This window comes from Marmota monax, unplaced genomic scaffold (assembly GCF_021218885.2).
Source record: "Marmota monax isolate L192 unplaced genomic scaffold, Marmota_monax_Labrador192_F-V1.1 WCK01_AAM20220418_F8-fsc00197, whole genome shotgun sequence".
NCBI lineage: Eukaryota > Metazoa > Chordata > Mammalia > Rodentia > Sciuridae > Marmota > Marmota monax.
Window position 1 is genome coordinate 1753557 of NW_026694815.1, and position 24018 is coordinate 1777574.

The window sequence follows — 24018 nt, forward strand, 5'->3', positions numbered from 1 at the left end:
TAAGGAAGAATAAAATTATGACATTTGCCAAGATAGACCATTTATCAAACTGACCATTCACCAATATAGATTACAGACTGTGTCATAAAGCAGGTTTTGACAAAATTTCAATGACTAAAATCATTCAGAGTATATTATGTGTCTAAGGTGAAACTAAGTTTAAAAAAAAGATCAATAAGATTTAACAATTGGCTTGTAATTAAATTATGTAGTACTAAATTCATATGTTAAAGAAAACAATCATAATAGAAATTAGATACATTTTTATATATCTAACATAGAGATCTCTTTACAGTACCATATACTTACTGTGCAGCTGGAGTTCCATACATTTAACATATAGATCTCTAATGTGGACATCTAGGAGTACAAGTCCTGCATAATAAAATGAATACATCTTCAAATACATATTGGCCTTTTTTTCTCCACAAGCAGCTGTAATAATTTTGATTGAAATCATCACTTCTGTAAGAGTTTTTGTCATTCTGCTTTTTTTTATTACTGTGAGAATTTTTAGCTTTTAATAAACTCATAGGTTAAAATTATATCTAAAAATGACTTAATAGGCATTTAGTAATGAAATAAAAATTCATGTATTCACTGAAAACTGTAAATTTCTCCCTAAGCCCTGCTTTAACTGGATACCACAAGTTATGACAGGTCACATATCATTGAACTCAAAAATATAACTAATATCTATTTGGAGTTTTATTCTCTAAATTAATCAAGAAATATGCTAAAGCTTCATTTTTTCTATATTAATATTATCTCTCGCAAAAGCCAAAAACAGGAAAAAGACTGCTTTAAGATTTCCATTTTAACAATCCTTCCTTGTTAACATCACTAGGATTTATAATATTCGTGACATCATAGGATTCAATTGTGTGGGTATACCATAGAGTAAGTATAGAAATTAGTAAATTCCTTGATAGCTGAAACAGTTGAACATTTTCATTTTGCCATTTCTACTTTTTGTCCACACCCTTGACTCATATTTTTTTGTTCATCAGTTTTTAAATATTTAATGATATTTACATTTGAAAGATATTATATTTTCATATACATTGAAAATGTTTGCAGACTAGCCATTCATTTATCTTCTGTGTGTTTGTTGACTTATGTCATGCTTAATGTTTCACTTTATGTTGTTAAATGTGTAAATAATTTTAATTATGACTTTCAACTGGGGTATCTGATTTAATAAGGACTTTCTAGTCCCCTAGAGCATAAATATATTAAGTATATTTTGCTTAGTTATGTGGGGAAGGAAAGCAGTCTGTCTCATTGTGCCTCAATTTTATTAGGAGTTCAACTTCTGTTCTTTGTGTAGCTCTTTCCCTCTCCAATGTCTGCAGTTTGGAGAATTAGAGTAATGCCACTCCATTGCTAGACCAAAGTTAGAGCTGCTGCACCTCTACTGAGTCCTCTGTGATATTGTTCTTAAATGTGATCTCATGATGTCAAACAATTCTAATTGATGGTTCCATATTTTGCCACTGCACATCCTTATTGCTAGCTCCATCTTCAAGATTTTGAAGAATAAAAATGGTATCTGGCATACCCTTTAATTTTTTAGCCCAAACCTAGCACCCCAGTCACTGGCACTAATTTCAACCTCACATTACATTATACATAGCAGAACTTATTTTTCCGTGCTCTCCTTTGAGCATATTTAACCTGATATATATGACACAGGAATATCCTGGTGTTTAAATTGCTATAATTTTTCCTATAATAATTTAAAGTATTATATGAAATGCATTTGTCATCCCTCTTTTACTTTTCATTATATTCAAATGTCAAAATGTAAATTTTTAAATTGGATATTGAAATACTGAAGAAAAATTAGAAATAGGAAGAATAATTAAGGTCAAGAAAAATTTCTACAAAGATGTACACCTGAGTTCATTAATCCTGGGAGAGTACAAAAAAAGAAAATGTACAGGAAGAGAGAGAAAAGAAAATTTAGAGAGGTAAAGAATTGTTTTAAAAAGGTTTTGAAGTATTATTGACTATTTATATAAATTGAAGAAAAAGATGAACTAAGCAGTAGACACTTATAGTAATGGTTTTGATTCTGTAACTAAATTGTATAGAAGAACAAACCAGAATTTTTTTATTGTGTCTGAGCCAAGGAAAAATTTTAAATTCCCACATGTTGTTGTACCTATTATCTGCAACACGGCAATTCTCTTTTCAACATATTCTATATTGAAGAGTAATGCTCAATATCTTTTTCCATGATGAAAAGAAAATTTCAGGCATTTTAAACAACATCTGCAGCTCCTAGATTTTAAGATATCTTCAAGAGTCACATATATAATGGTGGGAGTCATCTCCCTGGAGATGACTCAATTTGTCTGAGTTCTTAGGGAAACTAGGTAGCCCTGCTAAGATTCAAATTCAGATCTTCTGACTGGAGTCAGAGATCTTTCTAATTGATCAGTGATATTCAACTCGGTCCCAGTAGATCCCGACATAATTTTTCATCACTTTCCTAAAGAATACACCAGATAATTTTAAGTCTGTATATTCAAAAGGTGGCTTTGCAAATCCTGTTCTAATGTTAAGTTTGTAACCACATGTAAAAGAGGTTAAATAGTGTTTCCCATCAAGATATTTAGCAAGTCTTTACAGAGGAGCATTATAATGTTGAGAAGTACATTGTATAACATGACATTTTTCAAGCTTATTTGACCACTTAGTCTGAGGTGCATTTTGTTGACCTGGTGGTCAGTACAATCCTCTTTGGGAAATCATTTTACAGAGTGTGTTTAACCTGCAACTGAACAAGGATTTATCATATCATCTCAAAGGGAGCAATTGACTAAATTTTGAACTCAGATCTCTGATTTCTGAAATACAAAAAAAAATTGAACATCAAAGAAGCTACCTAGCACAGTACCAGGTGAAAAGGATATAATTATGGTTAACAAGACTAGTTCTAAACCTCATGAAGCATATAATTTAGTGAAGAATATAGATAGGAAACAATATCACCGATTAGCATTTCTGCAGAAAATATGCACAAATAAGTGTACATAAAGAGGCAATGATTCCACTATAATTCTATTGAATCCCAAAATTTTATCCCATGCTAAAGAGTGTGGGTTTGGGAAATTATCATGGATTCCTATCATTTGAGTCAGCTGGTAACACAAATGATAACTATTCCTCTAAAAGTTGTATACTTCTTAGAAGATACTAATACAGTTCTCTAAAAGTGATATGCAGCTCTTAATTTGGTCCATGCTTATGCATCCTTTTCAGGAAACATAGATCATAAGAAGTAATTTTATTTAACTGGAAGAAACAGTCAAATACCATTAGCATCTGCATTAGTCCCATTTCTATTGTTATAAACAAAATACATGAGGCTCGAAGTTTTATAAAGAAAATGAATTTATTTAATTCATGATTTTGGAGGCTGAAAGTCCAAAACAGGGTATCCCCATCTGCTTAGCCTCTGCTGAGGATCCCTTGGCTAGGGCACAACATGGTAAAGAATTAGAAGGGGAACCAGCCTTGTGCACAGGGGCAATATGCTTGGAGTGACCTCACTTTATAAAAGCCCACTCTTGGAAAGACTGACTCACTCCATAAGATTAATCCCTTCCAAAGGCTGAATCCCCAGTGATCTAACCACCTCTTCAGGGACTTAAACAACATCATCATTCAAGAGATAGTGTCAATATACTATATTAATACCAGCAGGCTAATAGGGTGGTTTCTATTTCCTTCTTTTTGGATTCTAACAATGTTAGGAAAACATATGCGCACTAAAGTGTAGAAATGTATTCTCTAAAAATAGAAGTTCCCTTATTAATTGAGTTTCAATTGAGTTAAGAGATTCACTTCAGAGTGAGGAAAAACTTGCTACCCCTGGTACTATTAAAAAGAAAGTCTTATAGTCAGTGAATTCTTCAAATTTTTTTTTAAATTTTTTATTGTTGGCTGTTCAAAACATTACATAGTTCTTGATATATCATATTTCACACTTTGATTCAAGTGGGTTATGAGCTCCCATTTTTACCCCATATACAGATTGCAGAATTACATCAGTTACACATCCATTGATTTACATATTGCCATACTAGTGTCTGTTGTGTTCTGCTGCCTTTCCTATCCTCTACTATCCCCCCTCGAATTCTTCAAATTTTGAAAGTAACTTGTATCATTTTGAATTTGCTGCTTCTTCCCAGGTATCCAGGTCGCCAGAAAAGAGCTGTAGTGAAATTAAAAGCATTTGATCTCTTCTTCCTTGCAAGATATCAGCACAAGCATCCATATGTGTTGCTGTTTTGCCCATGGTCTAGAAATTAATGATGCAGCAGTTATTGACTCAGTAGCAAATGCTTTATTCTGGTTCCCACTATGGATCATGTAATTATGATATTTTGACACTCAACAGAATTATTTCCACCAGGAGACATAGTAATGTTTCCACTGCATTGGAAAATGAGAATGTGATCAGATAAATATATAGAAAAGGATGTTTTGGTGTGGGAAAAAGGCATTAACCCATACTAACTGGGAAAATAGGATTGCTGCTGTATAATTGGGACAGAGAGATATACAGATAGACTTTGGATATTACTCAAAGTTTTATTACTCTTCTTTCAACTCTGTCAGGGGCTCAGAGCACTTACTAGGAGAACCAGACCCCTCTAAATTACTCTTCCAGAGTTAATGGGTAACATGAATATTGTAGTATTTGAATATAAATCTCCACAAAAGGAAACTTTGATTTTTGTTATGTAGATTTTTTGTAATCAGATGCATTATTATAATGTATTAGGTAACCATAAACACACACAAAAAATAGAATTTGGTTATGCTAACATTAAAAAATTGCAGTAGTCACATCCAGTCATTCATAAAAATAAGATTAATTAGTTCTAGAAGCCAAATTATTATATAGGAAAGCTGCATCCCAAATTCTATCATAATGGGATTTGGAGGATCCAGCCTGAGGTTCTCCCATAGTTTAATTAAAGTGATTAATCAGAATATCTCTATTTTCCATTGAAGATTAAATATTTATTGGAGCTAGGAAAGAGGAAATGTTAATATGATGTAAGGAAAGCCCACATATTTCAGAAAAGGGTATTTGTAGAATCAAAAGACTATGTAACATATATCTCCTGTTTTCTTTGGGACTGGGCTCACAGAATAGTGGGAGGACACTGGGCAAATTGAGGGCAGCACAAATAATACAACTCACTGTGTTCCAATTCTTAAAAGCATGCTTAGATCCAACAACAGAAATAACACAATGTAATCAGGTTCAGTGAGTCAGGCACTGGAGTTTAGCTTTCCTGGGTGGGTTCAGTGCCCTGTGAGTCAGGGACCTGCCTTAAGAGCCACTGAGCCAATGGCTGGGCCTGTTAAAGCAATGTGAGGGGCTTCCCTAGCAGATGCTGGAGTTAGGCTGCCATAGAATAGAAGACACACAGTCCCCTTGTCTTCACCAGCAGGAGTTGAGATGAGATCCATTTACGAAGCCCACATGGAAAGACTAGTAATGGACCAAGAGAAACATAATCATTAGTTAGCAACATCAATACCAGAAACAACCAGAAAGACAAAAGTTCATCCAGGAGATGCAGGGAAACCAACCTGTGCATTCCACACAAGCCTGAGGCCAGTTGGATGCATGCGGTTTCTTCAATCTCATATACCTTCACATAAGGAGAAAAGCATCAGAAGAAGATGGAAATGAGGGACCGAGCAAATATTTTTATACAAATGAAAGACAAAACATAGTCTTAAAATAGTCCCATAGACCTAATTGAATAGCAGTGGCAACCTCTTGAACCCCTTTAATTTTTTTAAAAATTCATTCCTCTGGAATATATGATTCTCTTAAAAAATGTTCCTTTTTTTATTGATTGTTCAAAACATTACAAAGCTCTTGACATATCATATTTCATACATTAGATTCAAGTTGGTTATGAACTCCCAATTTTACCCCAAATACAGATTGCAGAATCACATCGGTTACACATCCACATTTTTACATAATGCCCTATTAGTAACTGTTGTATTCTGCTACCTTTCCTATCCTCTACTATCCCCCCTCCCCTCCCCTCCCATCTTCTCTCTCTACCCCATCTACTGTAATTCATTTCTCTCCTTGTTTATTTTCCCATTCCCCTCACAACCTCTTATATGTAATTTTGTATAACAATGAGGGTCTCCCTCCATTACCATGCAATTTCCCTTTTCTCTCCCTTTCCCTCCCACCTCATGTCTCTGTTTAATGTTAATCTTTTCTTCCTGCTATTCCTCCCTCCTCTGTTCTTAGTTGCTCTCATTATATCAAAGAAGACATTTGGTATTTGTTTTTTAGGGATTGGCTAGCTTCACTAAGCATAATCTCCTCTAGTGCCATCCATTTCCCTGCAAATTCCATGATTTTGTCATTTTTTAGTGCTGCATAATACTCCTCCATGGTATATAAATGCCACATTTTTTTATCCATTCATCTATTGAAGGGCATCTGGGTTGGTTCCACAGTCTAGCAATAGTGAATTGTGCTGCTATGAACATCGATGTGGCAGTATCCCTGTAGTACGCTCTTTTAAGGTCTTCAGGGAATAGTCCGAGAAGGGCAATAGCTGGGTCAAATGGTGGTTCCATTCCCAGCTTTCCCAGGAGTCTCCATACTGCTTTCCAAATTGGCCGCACCAGTTTGCAGTCCCACCAGCAATGTACAAGAGTACCCTTTAACCCACATCCTCGCCAGAACTTGTTGTTGTTTGACTTCATAATGGCTGCCAATCTTACTGGAGTGAGATGGTATCTTAGGGTGGTTTTGATTTGCATTTCTCTGACTGCTAGAGATAGTGAGCATTTTTTCATGTACTTGTTGATTGACTGTATGTCCTCCTCTGAGAAGTGTCTGTTCAGGTCCTTGGCCCATTTGTTGATTGGGTTATTTGTTATCTTATTGTCTAATTTTTTGAGTTCTTTATATACTCTGGATATTAGGACTCTAGCTGAAGTGTGAGGAGTAAAAATTTGTTCCCATGATGTAGGCTCCCTATTTACCTCTCTTATTGTTTCTCTTGCTGAGAAAAAACTTTTCAGTTTAAGTAAGTCCCATTTGTTGATTCTTGTTATTACCTCTTGTGCTATGGGTGTCCTATTAAGGAATTTGGAACCCGACCCCACAATACGTAGTTCGGAGCCAACTTTTTCTTCTATCAGACGCAGAGTCTCTGATTTGATATCTAGCTCCTTGATCCACTTTGAGTTAACTTTTGTGCATGGCGAGAGGAGGGGATTCAGTTTCATTTTGTTGCATATGGATTTCCAGTTTTCCCAACACCATTTGTTGAAGATGCTCTCCTTCCTCCATTGCATGCTTTTAGCTCCTTTATCAAATATAAGATAGTTGTACCTTTGTGGATTAGTCTCTGTGTCCTCTATTCTGTACCATTGGTCCACCCGCCTGTTTTGGTACCAGTACCATGCTGTTTTTGTTACTATTGCTCTGTAATATAGTTTTATTTTATTTATTTATTTTTTTTTTTTGAATTCTACTAGTCCTTTATTTTTTTTTTTTTTATTTTTTTTTTTTAATTTTTTTTATTGGTTGTTCAAAACATTATAAAGCTCTTGACATATCATATTTCATACATTAGATTCCAGTTGGTTATGAACTCCCAATTTTACCCCAAATACAGATTGCAGAATCACATCGGTTACACATCCACATTTTTACATAATGCCCTATTAGTAACTGTTGTATTCTGCTACCTTTCCTATCCTCTACCATCCCCCCTCCCTCCCCTCCCATCTTCTCTCTCTACCCCATCCACTGTAATTCATATCTCTCCTTGTTTATTTTCCCATTCCCCTCACAACCTCTTATATGTAATTTTGTATAACAATGAGGGTCTCCCTCCATTACCATGCAATTTCCCTTTTCTCTCCCTTTCCATCCCACCTCATGTATCTGTTTAATGTTAATCTTTTCTTCCTACTCTTCCTCCCTGCTCTGTTCTTAGTTGCTCTCATTATATCAAAGAAGACATTTGGTATTTGTTTTTTAGGGATTGGCTAGCTTCACTAAGCATAATCTGCTCTAGTGCCATCCATTTCCCTGCAAATTCTATGATTTTGTCATTTTTTAGTGCTGCGTAATACTCCATGGTGTATAAATGCCACATTTTTTTTATCCATTCATCTATTGAAGGGCATCTGGGTTGGTTCCACAGTCTAGCAATTGTGAATTGTGCTGCTATGAACATCGATGTAGTAGTATCCCTGTAGTACGCTCTTTTAAGGTCTTCTGGGAAAAGTCCAAGAAGGGCAATAGCTGGGTCAAATGGTGGTTCCATTCCCAGCTTTCCCAGGAGTCTCCATACTGTTTTCCAGATTGGCCGCACCAGTTTGCAGTCCCACCAGCAATGTACAAGAGTACCCTTTTCCCCACATCCTCTCCAGCACTTGTTGTTGTTTGACTTCATAATGGCTGCCAATCTTACTGGAGTGAGATGGTATCTTAGGGTGGTTTTGATTTGCATTTCTCTGACTGCTAGAGATGGTGAGCATTTTTTCATGTACTTGTTGATTGATTGTATGTCCTCCTCTGAGAAGTGTCTGTTCAGGTCTTTGGCCCATTTGTTGATTGGGTTATTTGTTTTCTTATTGTTTAATTTTTTGAGTTCTTTGTATACTCTGGATATTAGGGCTCTATCTGAAGTGTGAGGAGTAAAAATTTGTTCCCATGATGTAGGCTCCCTGTTTACCTCTTTTATTGTTTCTCTTGCTGAGAGAAAACTTTTCAGTTTAAGTAAGTCCCATTTGTTGATTTTTGTTATCAACTTTTGTGCTATGGGTGTCCTATTAAGGAATTTGGAGCCCGACCCTACAATATGTAGATCGGAGCCAACTTTTTCGTCTATCAGACGCAGAGTCTCTGATTTGATATCTAGCTCCTTGATCCACTTTGAGTTAACTTTTGTGCATGGCGAGAGGAGGGGATTCAGTTTCATTTTGTTGCATATGGATTTCCAGTTTTCCCAGCACCATTTGTTGAAGATGCTATCCTCCCTCCATTGCATGCTTTTAGCTCCTTTATCAAATATAAGATAGTTGTAGCTTTGTGGATTAGTCTCTGTGTCCTCTATTCTGTACCATTGGTCCACCCTCCTGTTTTGGTACCAGTACCATGCTGTTTTTGTTACTATTGCTCTGTAGTATAGTTTGAAGTCTGGTATCGCTATACCGCCTGATTCGCATTTCCTGCTTAGACTTGCTTTTGCTATTCTGGGTCTTTTATTTTTCCATATGAATTTCATGATTGCTTTATCCATTTCTACAAGAAATGCCGTTGGGATTTTGATTGGCATTGCATTAAACCTATAGAGAACTTTTGGTAATATCGCCATTTTGATGATGTTAGTTCTGCCTATCCATGAACAGGGTATATTTTTCCATCTTCTAAGATCTTCTTCTACTTCTCTTTTTAGGGTTTTGTAGTTTTCATTATATAAATCTTTCACCTCTTTTGTTAGGTTGATTCCCAAGTATTTTATTTTTTTTGAGGATATTGTGAATGGAGTGTTTTTCCTCATTTCCGTTTCAGAAGTTTTGTCGCTGATATACAGAAATGCCTTTGATTTATGCGTGTTGATTTTATATCCTCCCACTTTGCTGAATTCATTTATTAGTTCTAGTAGTTTTTTTGTAGACCCTTTTGGGTCTTCTAGGTATAGAATCATGTCATCCGCAAATAGTGATAATTTAAGTTCTTCCTTTCCTATTTTTATGCCTTTAATTTCTTTCGTCTGTCTAATTGCTCTGGCCAGTGTTTTGAGAACTATATTGAATAGAAGTGGTGATAGAGGGCATCCCTGTTTTGTTCCAGATTTTAGGGGGAATGCCTTCAATTTTTCTCCATTGAGAATGATGCTAGCCTGAGGCTTAGCATAGATAGCTTTTACAATGTCGAGGTAAGTTCCTGTTATCCCTAGTTTTTCTAATGTTTTGAACATAAAGGGATGCTGTACTTTGTCGAATGCTTTTTCTGCGTCTATTGAGATGATCATATGGTTCTTATTTTTAAGTCTATTGATGTGGTGAATAACATTTATTGATTTCCGTATATTGAACCATCCTTGCATCCCAGGGATGAATCCTACTTGATCATGGTGCACAATTTTTTTGATGTGCCTTTGTATCCGATTCGCCAGAATTTTATTGAGGATTTTTGCATCTATGTTCATCAGAGATATTGGTCTGTAGTTTTCTTTCTTTGAGGTGTCTTTGTCTGGTTTCGGAATCGGGGTGATGTTGGCCTCATAGAATGAATTTGGCAGAGCTCCTTCTTTTTCTATTTCCTGAAATAACTTGAAAAGTATTGGTATTAATTCTTCCTTAAAGGTTTTGTAAAACTCCGCTGTATACCCATCAGGTCCTGGGCTTTTCTTGGTTGGAAGTCTTTTGATTGCTTCTTCTATTTCATCTATTGTTATTGGTCTGTTTAAGTTGTGAGTATCCTCCTGACTCAGTCTGGGCAAATCATATGACTTAAGGAATTTATCAATGTCTTCACTATCTTCTATTTTATTGGAATATAGGTTTTCAAAATAATTTCTAATTGTCTTCTGTATTTCTGTAGTGTCTGTTGTGATATTGCCTTTTTCATCCCGTATGTTAGTGATTTGAGTTCTCTCTCTTCTTCTCTTCGTTAGCATGGCTAAGGGTCTGTCGATCTTATTTATTTTTTCAAAGAGCCAACTTTTAGTTTTGTTAATTTTTTCAATAGTTTCTTTTGTTTCAATTTCATTGATTTCCGCTCTGATTTTAATTATTTCTTGCCTTCTGCTACATTTGCTGTTGTTTTGCTCTTCCTTTTCTAGGGCTTTGAGATGAAGTGTGAGCTCATTTATTTGTTGGTTTTTCCTTTTTTTGAGGAATGACCTCCAAGCGATGAATTTCCCTCTTAAAACTGCTTTCATTGTGTCCCATAGATTCCGATATGTTGTGTCTGTATTTTCATTTATCTCTAAGAATTTTTTGATTTCTTCCTTTATGTCTTCTGTAACCCATTGATCATTCAGTAACATATTGTTCATTTTCCATGTGATGTAGGATTTTTCCTTCCGTCTTTTATCATTGATTTCCAGTTTCATTCCATTATGATCAGATAAAATGCATGGTATTATCTCCACCCCTGTATATTTACTGAGGGTTGCCCTATGGCATAATATATGGTCTATTTTTGAGGAGGATCCATGTGCTACTGAGAAAAAAGTATATCCACTTGATGATGGTTGATATATTCTATATATGTCAGTTAAGTCTAGGTTGTTGATTGTGATATTGAGTTCTATAGTTTCTTTATTCAGCTTTTGTTTGGAGGATCTGTCCAATGGTGAGAGAGGTGTGTTGAAGTCACCCATAATTATTGTGTTGTGGTCTATTTGATTCTTGAACTTGAGGAGAATTTGTTTTATGAACGTCGTAGCACCATTATTTGGTGCATAAATATTGATAATTGTTATGTCTTGTTGGTGAATGGTTCCTTTTAACAGTATATAATGTCCTTCCTTATCCCTTTTGATTAATTTAGTCTTGAAGTCAATTTTATTCGATATGAGGATGGCCACCCCTGCTTGCTTACGAGGACCGTGTGCATGGTATATTTTTTCCCAACCTTTCACCTTCAGCCTGTGTATGTCTTTTCCAATCAGATGTGTCTCCTGGAGGCAGCATATTGTTGGATTTGTTTTTTTAATCCATGTTACCAGCCTATGTCGCTTTATTGGAGAGTTTAAGCCATTAATGTTTAGAGTTACTATTGATATATGGTTTGTACTTCCAGCCATGTTTGATTATTTATCTTCTTTTTTTTTTTTTAATTTAGTTTGTTTCTCCATGGTTAGCTTTCCCCCCGCCCTCTGTCTTTATAGAGGCACTTCCCACTGATGGTTTTGGTTATTGTTTTTCATTTCTTCCTCGTGTAGTGTTTTGCTCAAGATGCTTTGCAATGCTGGTTTTCTGGCTGCAAATTCTTTTAGCTTTTGTTTATCATGAAAGATTTTTAATTTGTTATCATACCTGAAGCTTAATTTTGCTGGATACAGAATTCTTGGTTGGCATCCATTGTCTTTCAGTGTTTGAAATACATTGTTCCAGGATCTTCTCGCTTTCAGCGTCTGTGATGAAAAATCCGTTGTTAACCTTATTGGTTTACCCCTGAATGTAATCTGCCTCCTTTCTCTTGTAGCTTTTAGTATTTTCTCTTTGTTCTGTATATTGGATATCTTCATAACAATGTGTCTTGGTGTTGGTCTACTGTGATTTTGTGTGCTCGGTGTCCTGTATGCATCTACAATTTGTATATCCATTTCCTTTTTTATTTCTGGAAAGTTTTCTGTAATTATTTCATTCAGCAGGTTACTCATTCCCTTGGTTTGAATCTCTGTACCTTCTTCTATCCCGATGACTCGTAGGTTTGGTTTCTTTATGTTATCCCATATCTCTTGGATGTTTTTCTCGTGGTTTTTAACCAGCCTTTCTGAGTTGGCTAGGCTCTTTTCAAGATGATATATTTTGTCTTCATTATCTGATGTTCTGGCTTCTACTTGCTCCACTCTGTTAGTGATACTCTCAATTGAGTTTTTAATTTGGTTTATCGTTTCCTTCATTTCTAGAATTATTGTTTGGTTTTTTTTTATAATCTCAATCTCCTGATAAAGATGCTTAACTTCTTCTTTTATCTGTCTATGTAATTCATTTTCAAAGTGTTCTTTCACTGTTTGGATTTGCTGTCTCGTATCTTCTTTAAGGTTCCATTCCATCTGTCTAAGGTATTCCTTGAGTTCTTTATATGACCATTTTTCTGCTGACTCTAGGTCCTCCTGAATATTTAGGCTGTCCTTCATTGTTTGTACTCCTTTTCTTCCTTGCTTTTTTATGCTGCTCATGTTACTTCTTGTTCTGTTTGACTGCTGAGTTACTGTTTACTCTTATAGATTTATTTGATGCTTGAGAGGAAAGATATTAGAAGGGAAGGGAAGAAGTCACTAAAGAGAATGAGAGTAGGCAGGTAGAATTCAAGGAAGGGGGAATAAGAAGATTGAAAAGAAATGAAAATACAAAAGAAACAAGAATAACAAAGATTAGATAATAAAGAAAGAAAGAAAAGACGAAAAAAAATTTTAACAAAAATAATAGTGATAATAAAAAATGAAAATTAAAATTAAAATAATAATAATAATAATAAAATTAAAAAAAATTAAAAAAATAGAAACATTGAAAAAAAAATTAAAGAACAACAACAAATAAAAATTGAGAATGAAAGAAAAAGAAGAAAAAAAAAGAAAAAAAAAGAAAAAGAAAAGAAAAGAAAAAAATGATAATAATAATAATAATAAATGCAGTCCTAGCGTTCTATTAACTTCTCTTCCAGTAGGTGGAGCTGTGCCCACTGGGCCAAGCTTCTCCTCTCAACAGGTGGGAACCATTCACTGTGCAGCAGCTCTTTCTCCTAGACTGGGCGGGTCTCCAATCCTGAGTGTCTAGGGCCTTGTCTTGTGTTTCCTCAAGCCAGGCCGTGCTCACCTGTGGCGCTCACCACAATACTGGCTACACGCCAGGTCTGCTGCTCCTGGGAGCCCTGTTTTCATGAACACCTGGGCTCACTCTCCCTGTTTGCCTCCCTCAGACCCTAAGTTTGTAGAGCTTGGGGCTGAGATCCCCCAGCGAATTTGCTTGCCCTCCTGTAGCCACGCCCCCGGTAGCTGGTGCAAGAGACCTCAGTTGTCAGCACTGGTGGGAGCGGTAGCCGGGAGTTCCGCGCCGCGAGTCCCGCGCCACTCCTGATTCCCTCGGTCTGGTTATTGCGTTCACAGGAGAGCTGGGAGTGGCCCTTAAGGTTTCCCCGCTGTGTGGAGAGAGATGGCTAGGGGATTACACACCTGTCGTGCTGGTTTCAATGCAGTTATCTCCTCCGCCCGTGACGCCATTTCTCTGCCATGGTGATATCCCATGCAAATGGTGACCGTTCGTTCCCTTTGCCGGATGACCAATGCAACGGGTGGGTCCTGACTGTCTCTCCCAATCCCCGTTTCAGTCCTGTGGCCACTGCCTATGAAGGCTCGGTTGGCTTTTACCTCTGTAAGTTCCTAAGGGCCGGCCAATTATTTCAGCGGGATCGTTAGTGCTGAGTCACACGAAGCAGGCGAACCGGAGCTTAATTGCCTCCGATTCGGGCTCTGTGTGTGTGTTCTGAGGGGCCCAGCCTGTACACCCCAGATCCAAGTCAGCTCAGCATTGCCTAGTGATCCTGAGCAAACAGCATTTAGACAGTTTACGGCTCCCTATGCCCGTGCAGTTGAAGATGTCAGAGACTTGATCTCTCTGTGCCTGCCACCATGTTACATCTCCTCAGTAATATTCATGTTGCCCTTACAGCTTCCTGGTATAAGCAAGTTCTTGGGATTATACAAACTGCTGCTTCTGTTTCCAGTCCAGATTTCTAGAAATGAAACTCTGGGCCGCACTGACGAGCGTCCACGCTTGTCTGCGACCATAGCAGAGCCGCCCTGGCCTCCGCAGCTCTTCAGCCAGGTGCCAGGCCCCAGGGGCCCAAGCGGCTGCCGCCGCGGCTCTCCGTCCCCCTCCTCCGGAGCACGGGTCCCCTGGCAGGGGGGTGCAGAACGACCCCAGAGCAGGCTCTGCCCGAAGGTGCAGCAGCGAACAGGCCACAGAGACGCTCGAGGCTGCAGTCCAGCCTTCGGAGGACAGGGCTCGGCAAGCAGCCCAGCTCCAACCTCTAGGTCCGGCTGCCGGACAGTGTATACAGAGCCATCAAGACAGCAAGCAGAAAGCAAATGGCGGCTCCCGCGGAGTGGATTTTCGGCACAGAAACCACAGCCCTGCCAGCAATCCCAATCCACAAACTCTCCCTGTATAAAAAATATTCAAAAAAAAAAGAGAAAAAAAAAAAGAAAAAAAAAAAAAAAGGCGGGGCGCACTGAGCTTTCTTTGCCTCGGGTACTTACAATCCACTGCTGATTACACATTCAGCTTCTCCGCCCGGATCGAAGCGAAAGAGGAAGCAGATGGGAGCAAAGCGCCCACGGCTCTGAGCAGCCAAGCGTCTCTTTTTCGATTTCTTTGTTCTTCCCGCTCCTTGGCAAAGTGGTCCACTACAGATTAACGGTGAAAGGAGCTTTAACAGACTGTGCGAAATCTCTATTAAAGCCGCTGCTTTGAGCACAACGCTCAGCACTTCAGCAACCCCCGTACGCAGCGGCCATCTTCTCCTCTACTCTGTAATATAGTTTTAAATCCGGTATCGCTATACCACCTGATTCACACTTCCTGCTTAGAATTGCTTTTGCTATTCTGGGTCTTTTATTTTTCCATATGAATTTCATGATTGCTTTATCTATTTCTACAAGAAATTCCATTGGGATTTTGATTGGCATTGCATTAAACCTATAGAGAACTTTTGGTAATATTGCCATTTTGATGATCTTAGTTCTGCCTATCCATGAACAGGGTATATTTTTCCATCTTCTAAGATGTTCTTCTACTTCTCTTTTTAGGGTTCTGTAGTTTTAATTGTATAAATCTTTCACCTCTTTTGTTAGGTTGATTCCCAAGTATTTTATTTTTTTTTGAGGATACTGTGAATGGAGTGTTTTTCCTCATTTCCATTTCAGAAGCTTTGTCGCTGATATACAGCTCTCCTGTGAGTGCGATAGCCAGACCGAGGGAATCAGGAGTGGCGCAGGACTCACGGCGCGGAACTCCCAGCTTCCGCTCCCACCAGTGCTGACAACTGAGGTCTCTTGCACCAGCTTCCGGGGGCGTGGCTACTGGAGGGCAAGCAAATTCGCTGGGGGTTCACAGCCCCAAGCTCTACAAACTTAGGGTCTGAGGGAGGCAAACAGGGAGAGTGTGCCCAGGCATTCATGAAAACAGGGCTCCCAGGAGCAGCTGACCTGGCGTGTAGCCAGTATTGTGGTGAGGGTCACAGGTGAGCGGGGCCTGGCTTGAGGAAACACAAGAGAAGGCCCTGGGCACTCAGGATTGGAGACCTGCCCAGTCTGGGAGGAAGAGCTGCTGCACAGTGATTGGTTCCCACCTATTGAGAGGAGAAGCTTGGCCCAGTGGGCACAGCTCCACCTACTGGAAGAGAAGTTAATCGAACTCTATGACTGCATTTATTATTTTTTTTTCTTTTTCTTTCTTTTTCATTTTTTGTTGTTATTGTTGTTCTTTAACTTTTTTTAATGTTTGTAATTTTTTTTAATTTTTTTATTTTATTATTGTTATTTTTTAAATTTTAATTTTCATTTTTTTATTATCATTATTTTTTAAATTTTTTTCTTTCTTTCTTTCTTTTCTATTTTTTTCTTTTGTCTTTTCATTTCTTTTCAATTTTCTTATTCCCCCTTCCTTGAATTCTACCTGCCTACTCTTATTCTCTTTAGTGACTTCTTCCCTTCCCTTCTAATATCTTTCCTCCCAAGCATCAAATAAATTTATAAGAGTAAACAGTAACTCAGCAGTAAAACAGAACAAGAAGTAACAAGAGCAGCATAAAAAAGCAAGGAAGAAAAGGAGTACAAACAATGAAGGACAGCCTAAATATTCAGGAGGACCTAGAGTCATCAGAAAAATGATCATATAAAGAACTCAAGGAATACCTTAGACAGATGGAATGGAACCTTAAAGAGGATACAAGACAGCAAATCCAAACAGTGAAAGAACACATAGAAAATGAATTACATAAACAGATAAAAGAAGAAGTTAAGCATCTTTATAAGGAGATAGAGATTATTAAAAAAAACCAAACAATAATTCTAGAAATGAAGGAAACGATAAACCAAATTAAAAACTCAATTGAGAGTATCACTAACAGAGTGGAGCAAGAAGAAGCCAGAACGTCAGATAATGAAGACAAAATATATCATCTTGAAAAGAGTCTAGCCAAATCAGAAAGGCTGGTTAAAAATCACGAGAGAAACATCCAAGAGATATGGGATAACATAAAAAAACCAAACCTACGAGTCATCGGGATAGAAGAAGGTACAGAGATTCAAACCAAGGGAATGAGTAACCTGCTGAATGAAATAATTACAGAAAACTTTCCAGAAATAAAAAAAGGAAACGGATATACAAATTTTAGATGCATACAGGACACCGAGCACACAAAATCACAGTAGACCAACGCCAAGACACATTGTTATGAAGATATCCAATATACAGAACAAAGAGAAAATATTAAAAGCTACAAGAGAAAGGAGGCAGATTACATTCAGGGGTAAACCAATAAGGTTAACAACGGATTTTTCATCACAGATGCTGAAAGCGAGAAGATCCTGGAACAACGTATTTCAATCACTGAAAGACAATGGATGCCAACCAAGAATTCTGTATCCAGCAAAATTAAGCTTCAGGTACGACAACGAAATAAAAATCTTTCATGATAAACAAAAGCTAAAAGAATCTGCAGCCAGAAAACTAGCATTGCAAAGCATCTTGAGCAAAAGACTACACAAGGAAGAAATGAAAAACAATAACCAAAACCATCAGTGGGAAGTGCCTCTGTAAAGACAGAGGGTGGGGGGAAAGCTAATCATGGAGAAACAAACTAAATTAAAAAAAGAAGAAGATATATAATCAAACATGGATGGAAGTACAAACAATATATCAATAGTAACTCTAAACGTTAATGGCTTAAACTCTCCAATAAAGCAACATAGGCTGGTAACATGGATTAAAAAAAACAAATCCAACAATATGCTGCCTCCAGGAGACACATCTGATTGGAAAAGACATACACAGGCTGAAGGTGAAAGGTTGGGAAAAAATATACCACGCACACGGTCCTCGTAAGCAAGCAAGGGTGGCCATCCTCATATCAAATAAAATCAACTTCAAGACTAAGTTAATCAAAAGAGATAAGGAAGGACATTATATACTGTTAAAAGGAACCACTCACCAACAAGACATAAAAATTATCAATATTTATGCACCAAATAATGGTGCTGTGATGTTCATAAAACAAATTCTCCTCAAGTTCAAGAATCAAATAGACCACAACACAATAATTATGGGTGACTTCAACACACCTCTCTCACCATTGGACAGATCCTCCAAACAAAAGTTGAATAAAGAAACTATAGAACTCAATATCACAATCAATAACCTAGACTTAACTGACATATATAGAATATATCAACCATCATCAAGTGGATATACTTTTTTCTCAGCAGAACATGGATCCTTCTCAAAAATAGACCATATATTATGCCATAGGGCAACCCTCAGTAAATATAAAGGGGTGGAGATAATACCATGCATTTTATCTGATCATAATGGAATGAAACTGGAAATCAATGATAAAAGAAGGAAGGAAAAATCCTACATCCCATGGAAAATGAACAATATGTTACTGAATGATCAATGGGTTACAGAAGACATAAAGGAGGAAATCAAAAAATTCTTAGAGATAAATGAAAATACAGACACAACATATCAGAATCTATGGGACACAATGAAAGCAGTTTTAAGAGGGAAATTCATCACCTGGAGATCATTCCTCAAAAAAAGGAAAAACCAACAAATAAATGAGCTCACACTTCATCTCAAAGCCCTAGAAAAGGAAGAGCAAAACAACAGCAAATGTAGCAGAAGGCAAGAAATAATTAAAATCAGAGCAGAAATCAATGAAATTGAAACAAAAGAAACTATTGAAAAAATTAACAAAACTAAAAGTTGGTTCTTCGAAAAAATAAATAAGATCGACAGACCCTTAGCCATGCTAAGGAAGAGAAGAGAGAGAACTCACATTACTAGCATACGGGATGAAAAAGGCAATATCACAACAGATGCTATAGAAATACAGAAGACAATTAGAAATTATTTTGAAAACCTATATTCCAATAAAATAGAAGATATTGAAGACATCGATAAATTTCTTAAGTCATATGATTTGCCCAGACTGAGTCAGGAGGATACTCACAACTTAAACAGACCAATATCCATGGATGAAATAGAAGAAGCAATCAAAAGACTACCATCCAAGAAAAGCCCAGGACCAGATGGGTATACAGCGGAGTTTTACAAAACCTTTAAAGAAGAATTCATACCAATACTTTTCAAGTTATTTCAGGAAATAGAAAAAGAGGGAGCTCTGCCAAATTCATTCTATGAGGCCAACATCACCCTGATTCCGAAACCAGACAAAGACACTTCAAAGAAAGAAAACTACAGACCAATATCTCTGATGAACCTAGATGCAAAAATCCTCAATAAAATTCTGGCGAATCGGATACAAAGGCACATCAAAAAAAATTGTGCACCATGATCAAGTAGGATTCATCCCTGGGATTCAAGGCTGGTTCAATATACAGAAATCAATAAATGTTATTCACCACATCAATAGACTTAAAGATAAGAACCATATGATCATCTCGATAGATGCAGAAAAAGCATTCAACAAAGTACAGCATCCCTTTATGTTCAAAACATTAGAAAAACTAGGGATAACAGGAACTTACCTCGACATTGTAAAAGCTATCTATGCTAAGCCTCAGGCTAGCATCATTCTCAATGGAGAAAAATTGAAGGCATTCCCTCTAAAATCTGGAACAAGACAGGGATGCCCTCTATCACCACTTCTATTCAATATAGTTCTCGAAACACTGGCCAGAGCAATTAGACAGACGAAAGAAATTAAAGGCATAAAAATAGGAAAAGAAGAACTTAAATTATCACTATTTGCGGATGACATGATTCTATACCTAGAAGACCCAAAAGGGTCTACAAAAAAACTACTAGAACTAATAAATGAATTCAGCAAAGTGGCAGGATATAAAATCAACACGCATAAATTTAAGGCATTTCTGTATATCAGTGACAAAAAATGTTCCTAATTTCACTCTAGAATATTCATTAAAAATAATTTGTGTTTATATCCATTTATTGCATCAAAAATCCTTTGAGACTTGACTTTTGGCATAGTTATATTGATATTTCTCCCTTCATGATTTTTCTGCAAATGTTTCAGTAATTCATATTTTTGCCTGGTTAAATATTTTGTTTTTAAAATTTCACTTTTTTGCATCATCTAAACCTTAAGTTTACATAAAGAATTTGATTTTTTAGTAAATGTCATATAAATATTAAGAGTTAATTATTTCATATATTAGTTATATTAAATCTAGAACTCTTAAAATGGCAAATTCATTACTTATAATTTATGAATAAAGTACAAAGTAACAATAGTGTTTTTAAATTTTGAAAGTAAATTTTAGAAAATAGCCTAAAAACAGATTTAATACCCTGAACTAATTTTTTTACAAAGCAATTATATATATATATTTTTTTTTGTTGTTGTTGTTGTTTGTTTGTTTGTTTGTTTATTATTACCTGTACCTTGACAGGAAGCTGCAATCAAAACCACTTTTGAAGAACTCTTAAGTTCTGAACACTGAGTTCAGAACAATTTTATAGCTCCGAAATGTAAAGTTACAGGTCTAACTTAAAACTTTTCTTGAGAAAGAATATTTTCCTTTGATTGTTTGCAAGATGTGAGAAACATCCAGGTTATAGTAGCTTTTACTATTGTAAAGGAAGTACTAGCTGAACATACCTGCAAGGACCTCACACTAAAATCTATCAGCTTTTAATTACATAGACTGCTATTTCTTAAAGAGTTATAGGATAGAGAAAAAAAGATAATAGACTGGCATTATGTGGATCTGAGTTTAAATTAGAGGTCTAATTCTGTATTTCAGGCACATGTTTTTTTCACAATTTACCATCTCTGAACCTAAGAAACAGCAACAAGTGCTGTTGGCCAGTCAGGATGGAGTGGTCATTGCCTATATATAAGCAAGCAATGCAAGTTTCAGAGTCGAAACTGGTAGCATAGGTGCTAATGGCTTGGACCAAAATTTGAATATGATAGTTGAATACATTTTATCCCTAGAAACAAGTGGTTGTAAGGAAGAGGTGGGATTAGTGGTATGTTGGTTAGTTCACCAACAGTCCTAAGGAAGAAGGAAAAATCCAGTTCTTCATACGGAAAAGCCAATTTTGTTCTAATATACAAGCTCCAAATTCTTTTATGGATTCCTTAATAAATTTTCCGCTAACTCTCTGATATTAGAGTGTTATAGAGCTAGGAAAGGACCACGTGTGTGAAACATCAAAAGATTTATCCAGAGAAATTAGATTGAATAGAAAGAGGTTTTAGGATTACATTATCAAATTTTTTCATTTGTATTTTCTTTTAACATATGTAAAACATAAATATATGGACATTTATATAACAAATTAAGACAAAAAGAAGTCATTCCAGAAGTACACATTTCCAAGATAGAAGAAAGTACCACGTCACTGTGGAATGATTCACGTTGATTTTCAGTGGTATATAAGTTAATGGTACATTTACAATTAGTATCTCTTAGATTGGATGAAAGAGTATTTTCTTTGTAACCTTGGTCAAACCTTTTCTTCATCCTGTATAATCTTCAGCATTCTTTTCATAGTATTTATGTGAAAATTACCAACCCTGTATCTGAAAAAGAAAAAAAGAAAAGATCTGTCCTGTACTATACATTTGGGCTTTGATGTATCTTTATTGCTATCATTTTTTAAAAAGCCACATTTCCATGTTCACTTCAGATGCATATATACTAGAACTGGAACCATGTGGAGAAGTTTAGCATGTTCCCTGCATTAAAGATGACATGCAAATTTAGTAAGTGTACCATATTTTTATAGAGAAGAATGAAATGGCATTTGCTGGCAAATGGATGGGACCAGAGAACATCATGCCGAGTGAAATAAGCCATACTCAAAGTCAAGGGTAAATGCTTTCTCTCATATGTGGAAGCTACAGCAAAACAAGGGAAAAAATAGGGAGGGATGCCGCAGTCCGGCTGGCTGCAGCAAAATATCGGGGGGTGACAAATAACTTGTGTACGTTGATACAGCAGGAGTAGGAGCCGTTTATTGCAGGACAGGAGCAGTATTTATACATTCCACACAGCTTATCTAATTAGCATAAACTAGATACAGCAGTCAACCAATCAGGAATCTCCACACTTAATGGCTTGCTTTTGTTACTTCTCAAACCACTCCCTCTGGCATTTTGCCAGGCACCATCCAGACTTGTTTACGAACTCTAACATTCCTCTGGCTAAATGCCAGGTGTTATTTTGACTTGTTTACAGACTCTAACAGAGGGACACCAGGAAAATAAAGAGAAATCAATGGAGTAGAGAAGGAGGATGGAGGGGCAAGGAATGGGAAAAGGGAAGAACTGTGGAATGGAGTTGACTAAATTAGGCTATGTACATATATGAATATACCACAGTGAATTCTGCTTTTACATATACCTATAAAGCAACTATTTTAAAATAATGAATAAATAGAAGAAAAAACACAGTAGAATAAAGGAAGGGGTCCAGGGGGAGTAAAAGAGGGAATACTGGAGCCTAAAATGCAGCAAATTATATTCCATGCAGGTATGATTCTGTCAAAATGAACACCACTATTAAGCCGGGTATGGTGGTACATGCCTGTAATCCCAGCAGCTGGGGAGGCTGAGGCAGGAGCATTACAAGTTCAAAGTCACCCTCAACAACTGTGAGGCACTAAGCAGGGAGACAATGTCGCTAAATAAAAAAAAACAAAATAGGCTGGAGATATGACTCAGGGATAGGGTGCCCTTGAGTTCAATCCCTAGTACCTCCCCCCCAAAAAATTAACAACACAATTGTATATAACTATAAAGCACTAAAAAAAATATCTTTAGGATTTACAAAAAAGTGCCACCTTTGGACCTTAAAAAAATTACCTGATATCATAAAACAACAAAAAATATACTATTTGAGTCTTTTCATTCACACAATGATATGTATTTCATAACACACTCACACGCATGCATGCACACACGCATTGCTTAATTACTTCTGGATACTTCTCTATATTAAAAACCATGGCAGACAAACTCCAAAGTGATTCCCAAATTTCCCACCTCCTGCTATATGTGTCTCCTGTAATTCCATTCCCTGGAGAAAAAGGCAGGACCTGTGACCTTCTTAAAACTATTAGAACAAGGAAAACATTATGGGATGGTAATTCCAAGGTTGCACCACACAGGATCATAACATCTGTGTGGTCTGCAGGTTCTGTTGTGTCACTGCCTCACTGATTTTGATGAAAAAAAAACTGGAACGTAGAGAGTCTGATGTGATGGCCGGGACAAACTGCCGCCTGTGGCTTATGGCCACAGAGGGTCTGAGGCCTGCCATTCAATAGTTTCCAAGGACCTAAATATTTTCAACAACCATGTGAGTGTGGAAGCAGATCCTTCTCCAGTTGAGCCTCAGGTTAGACCACAGCCCTGGCCAACACTTTGTTCACACCTCTGAGAACCTGAAGCCTAGGACCCAGCTAACCTGTGCCCAGATTCTTGAGCTCACAAACTATGATACAATATATGTTTGTTTTTTCAAGCAATTAAGTTTTTCATAACTTATTAAAGAATAATAGACATTTAATACAAAGCACTGTATTCATTGTATTAAAATAGAATTGTTATAGAGTTCATGAATTCCTCTATCCAGAAACAAGAAATTTCCACTACTAAAATAGTGCACACTGACATATCACATATATAGAGTAGATATTTAAAATTCAGTTTCCTTAAAATTCAGTTTATGTGTATCCAATAATTTAAATTTTCCAATCTCTCTTTAAATTGTAAGTATTGGTCATCCCATATGGTTGAAAACTAAGAGTACTATTAAAAATTATATATAAGTAGTCACTTCTTGATGGATAAGCTATAAATTTGCTTTCAAGGTTTTAAAAATATTAAGGTAGCATTTTTATCTGTTCTTTAAAAATCATACAATTTTTATTTAAATTGTTACTTATTTTCATGTATTTGGTAAATAATTTGATTAAAAGCTATGGTTTTTTTACAGATGAATTTCACATTTGGCTTAATCTCAAGCTTTTTTA

General features: G+C 36.6%; 1 non-coding gene across 1 annotated transcript; it reads left to right on the forward strand.

Annotated features, from left to right (window-relative positions):
* Positions 1–21658: 21658 nt before the first annotated feature.
* On the forward strand, positions 21659–21764 carry LOC124080131 (U6 spliceosomal RNA). Its single transcript, XR_006847596.1, has one exon. It is a non-coding gene; the product is annotated as a U6 spliceosomal RNA (small nuclear RNA).
* Positions 21765–24018: the final 2254 nt, after the last annotated feature.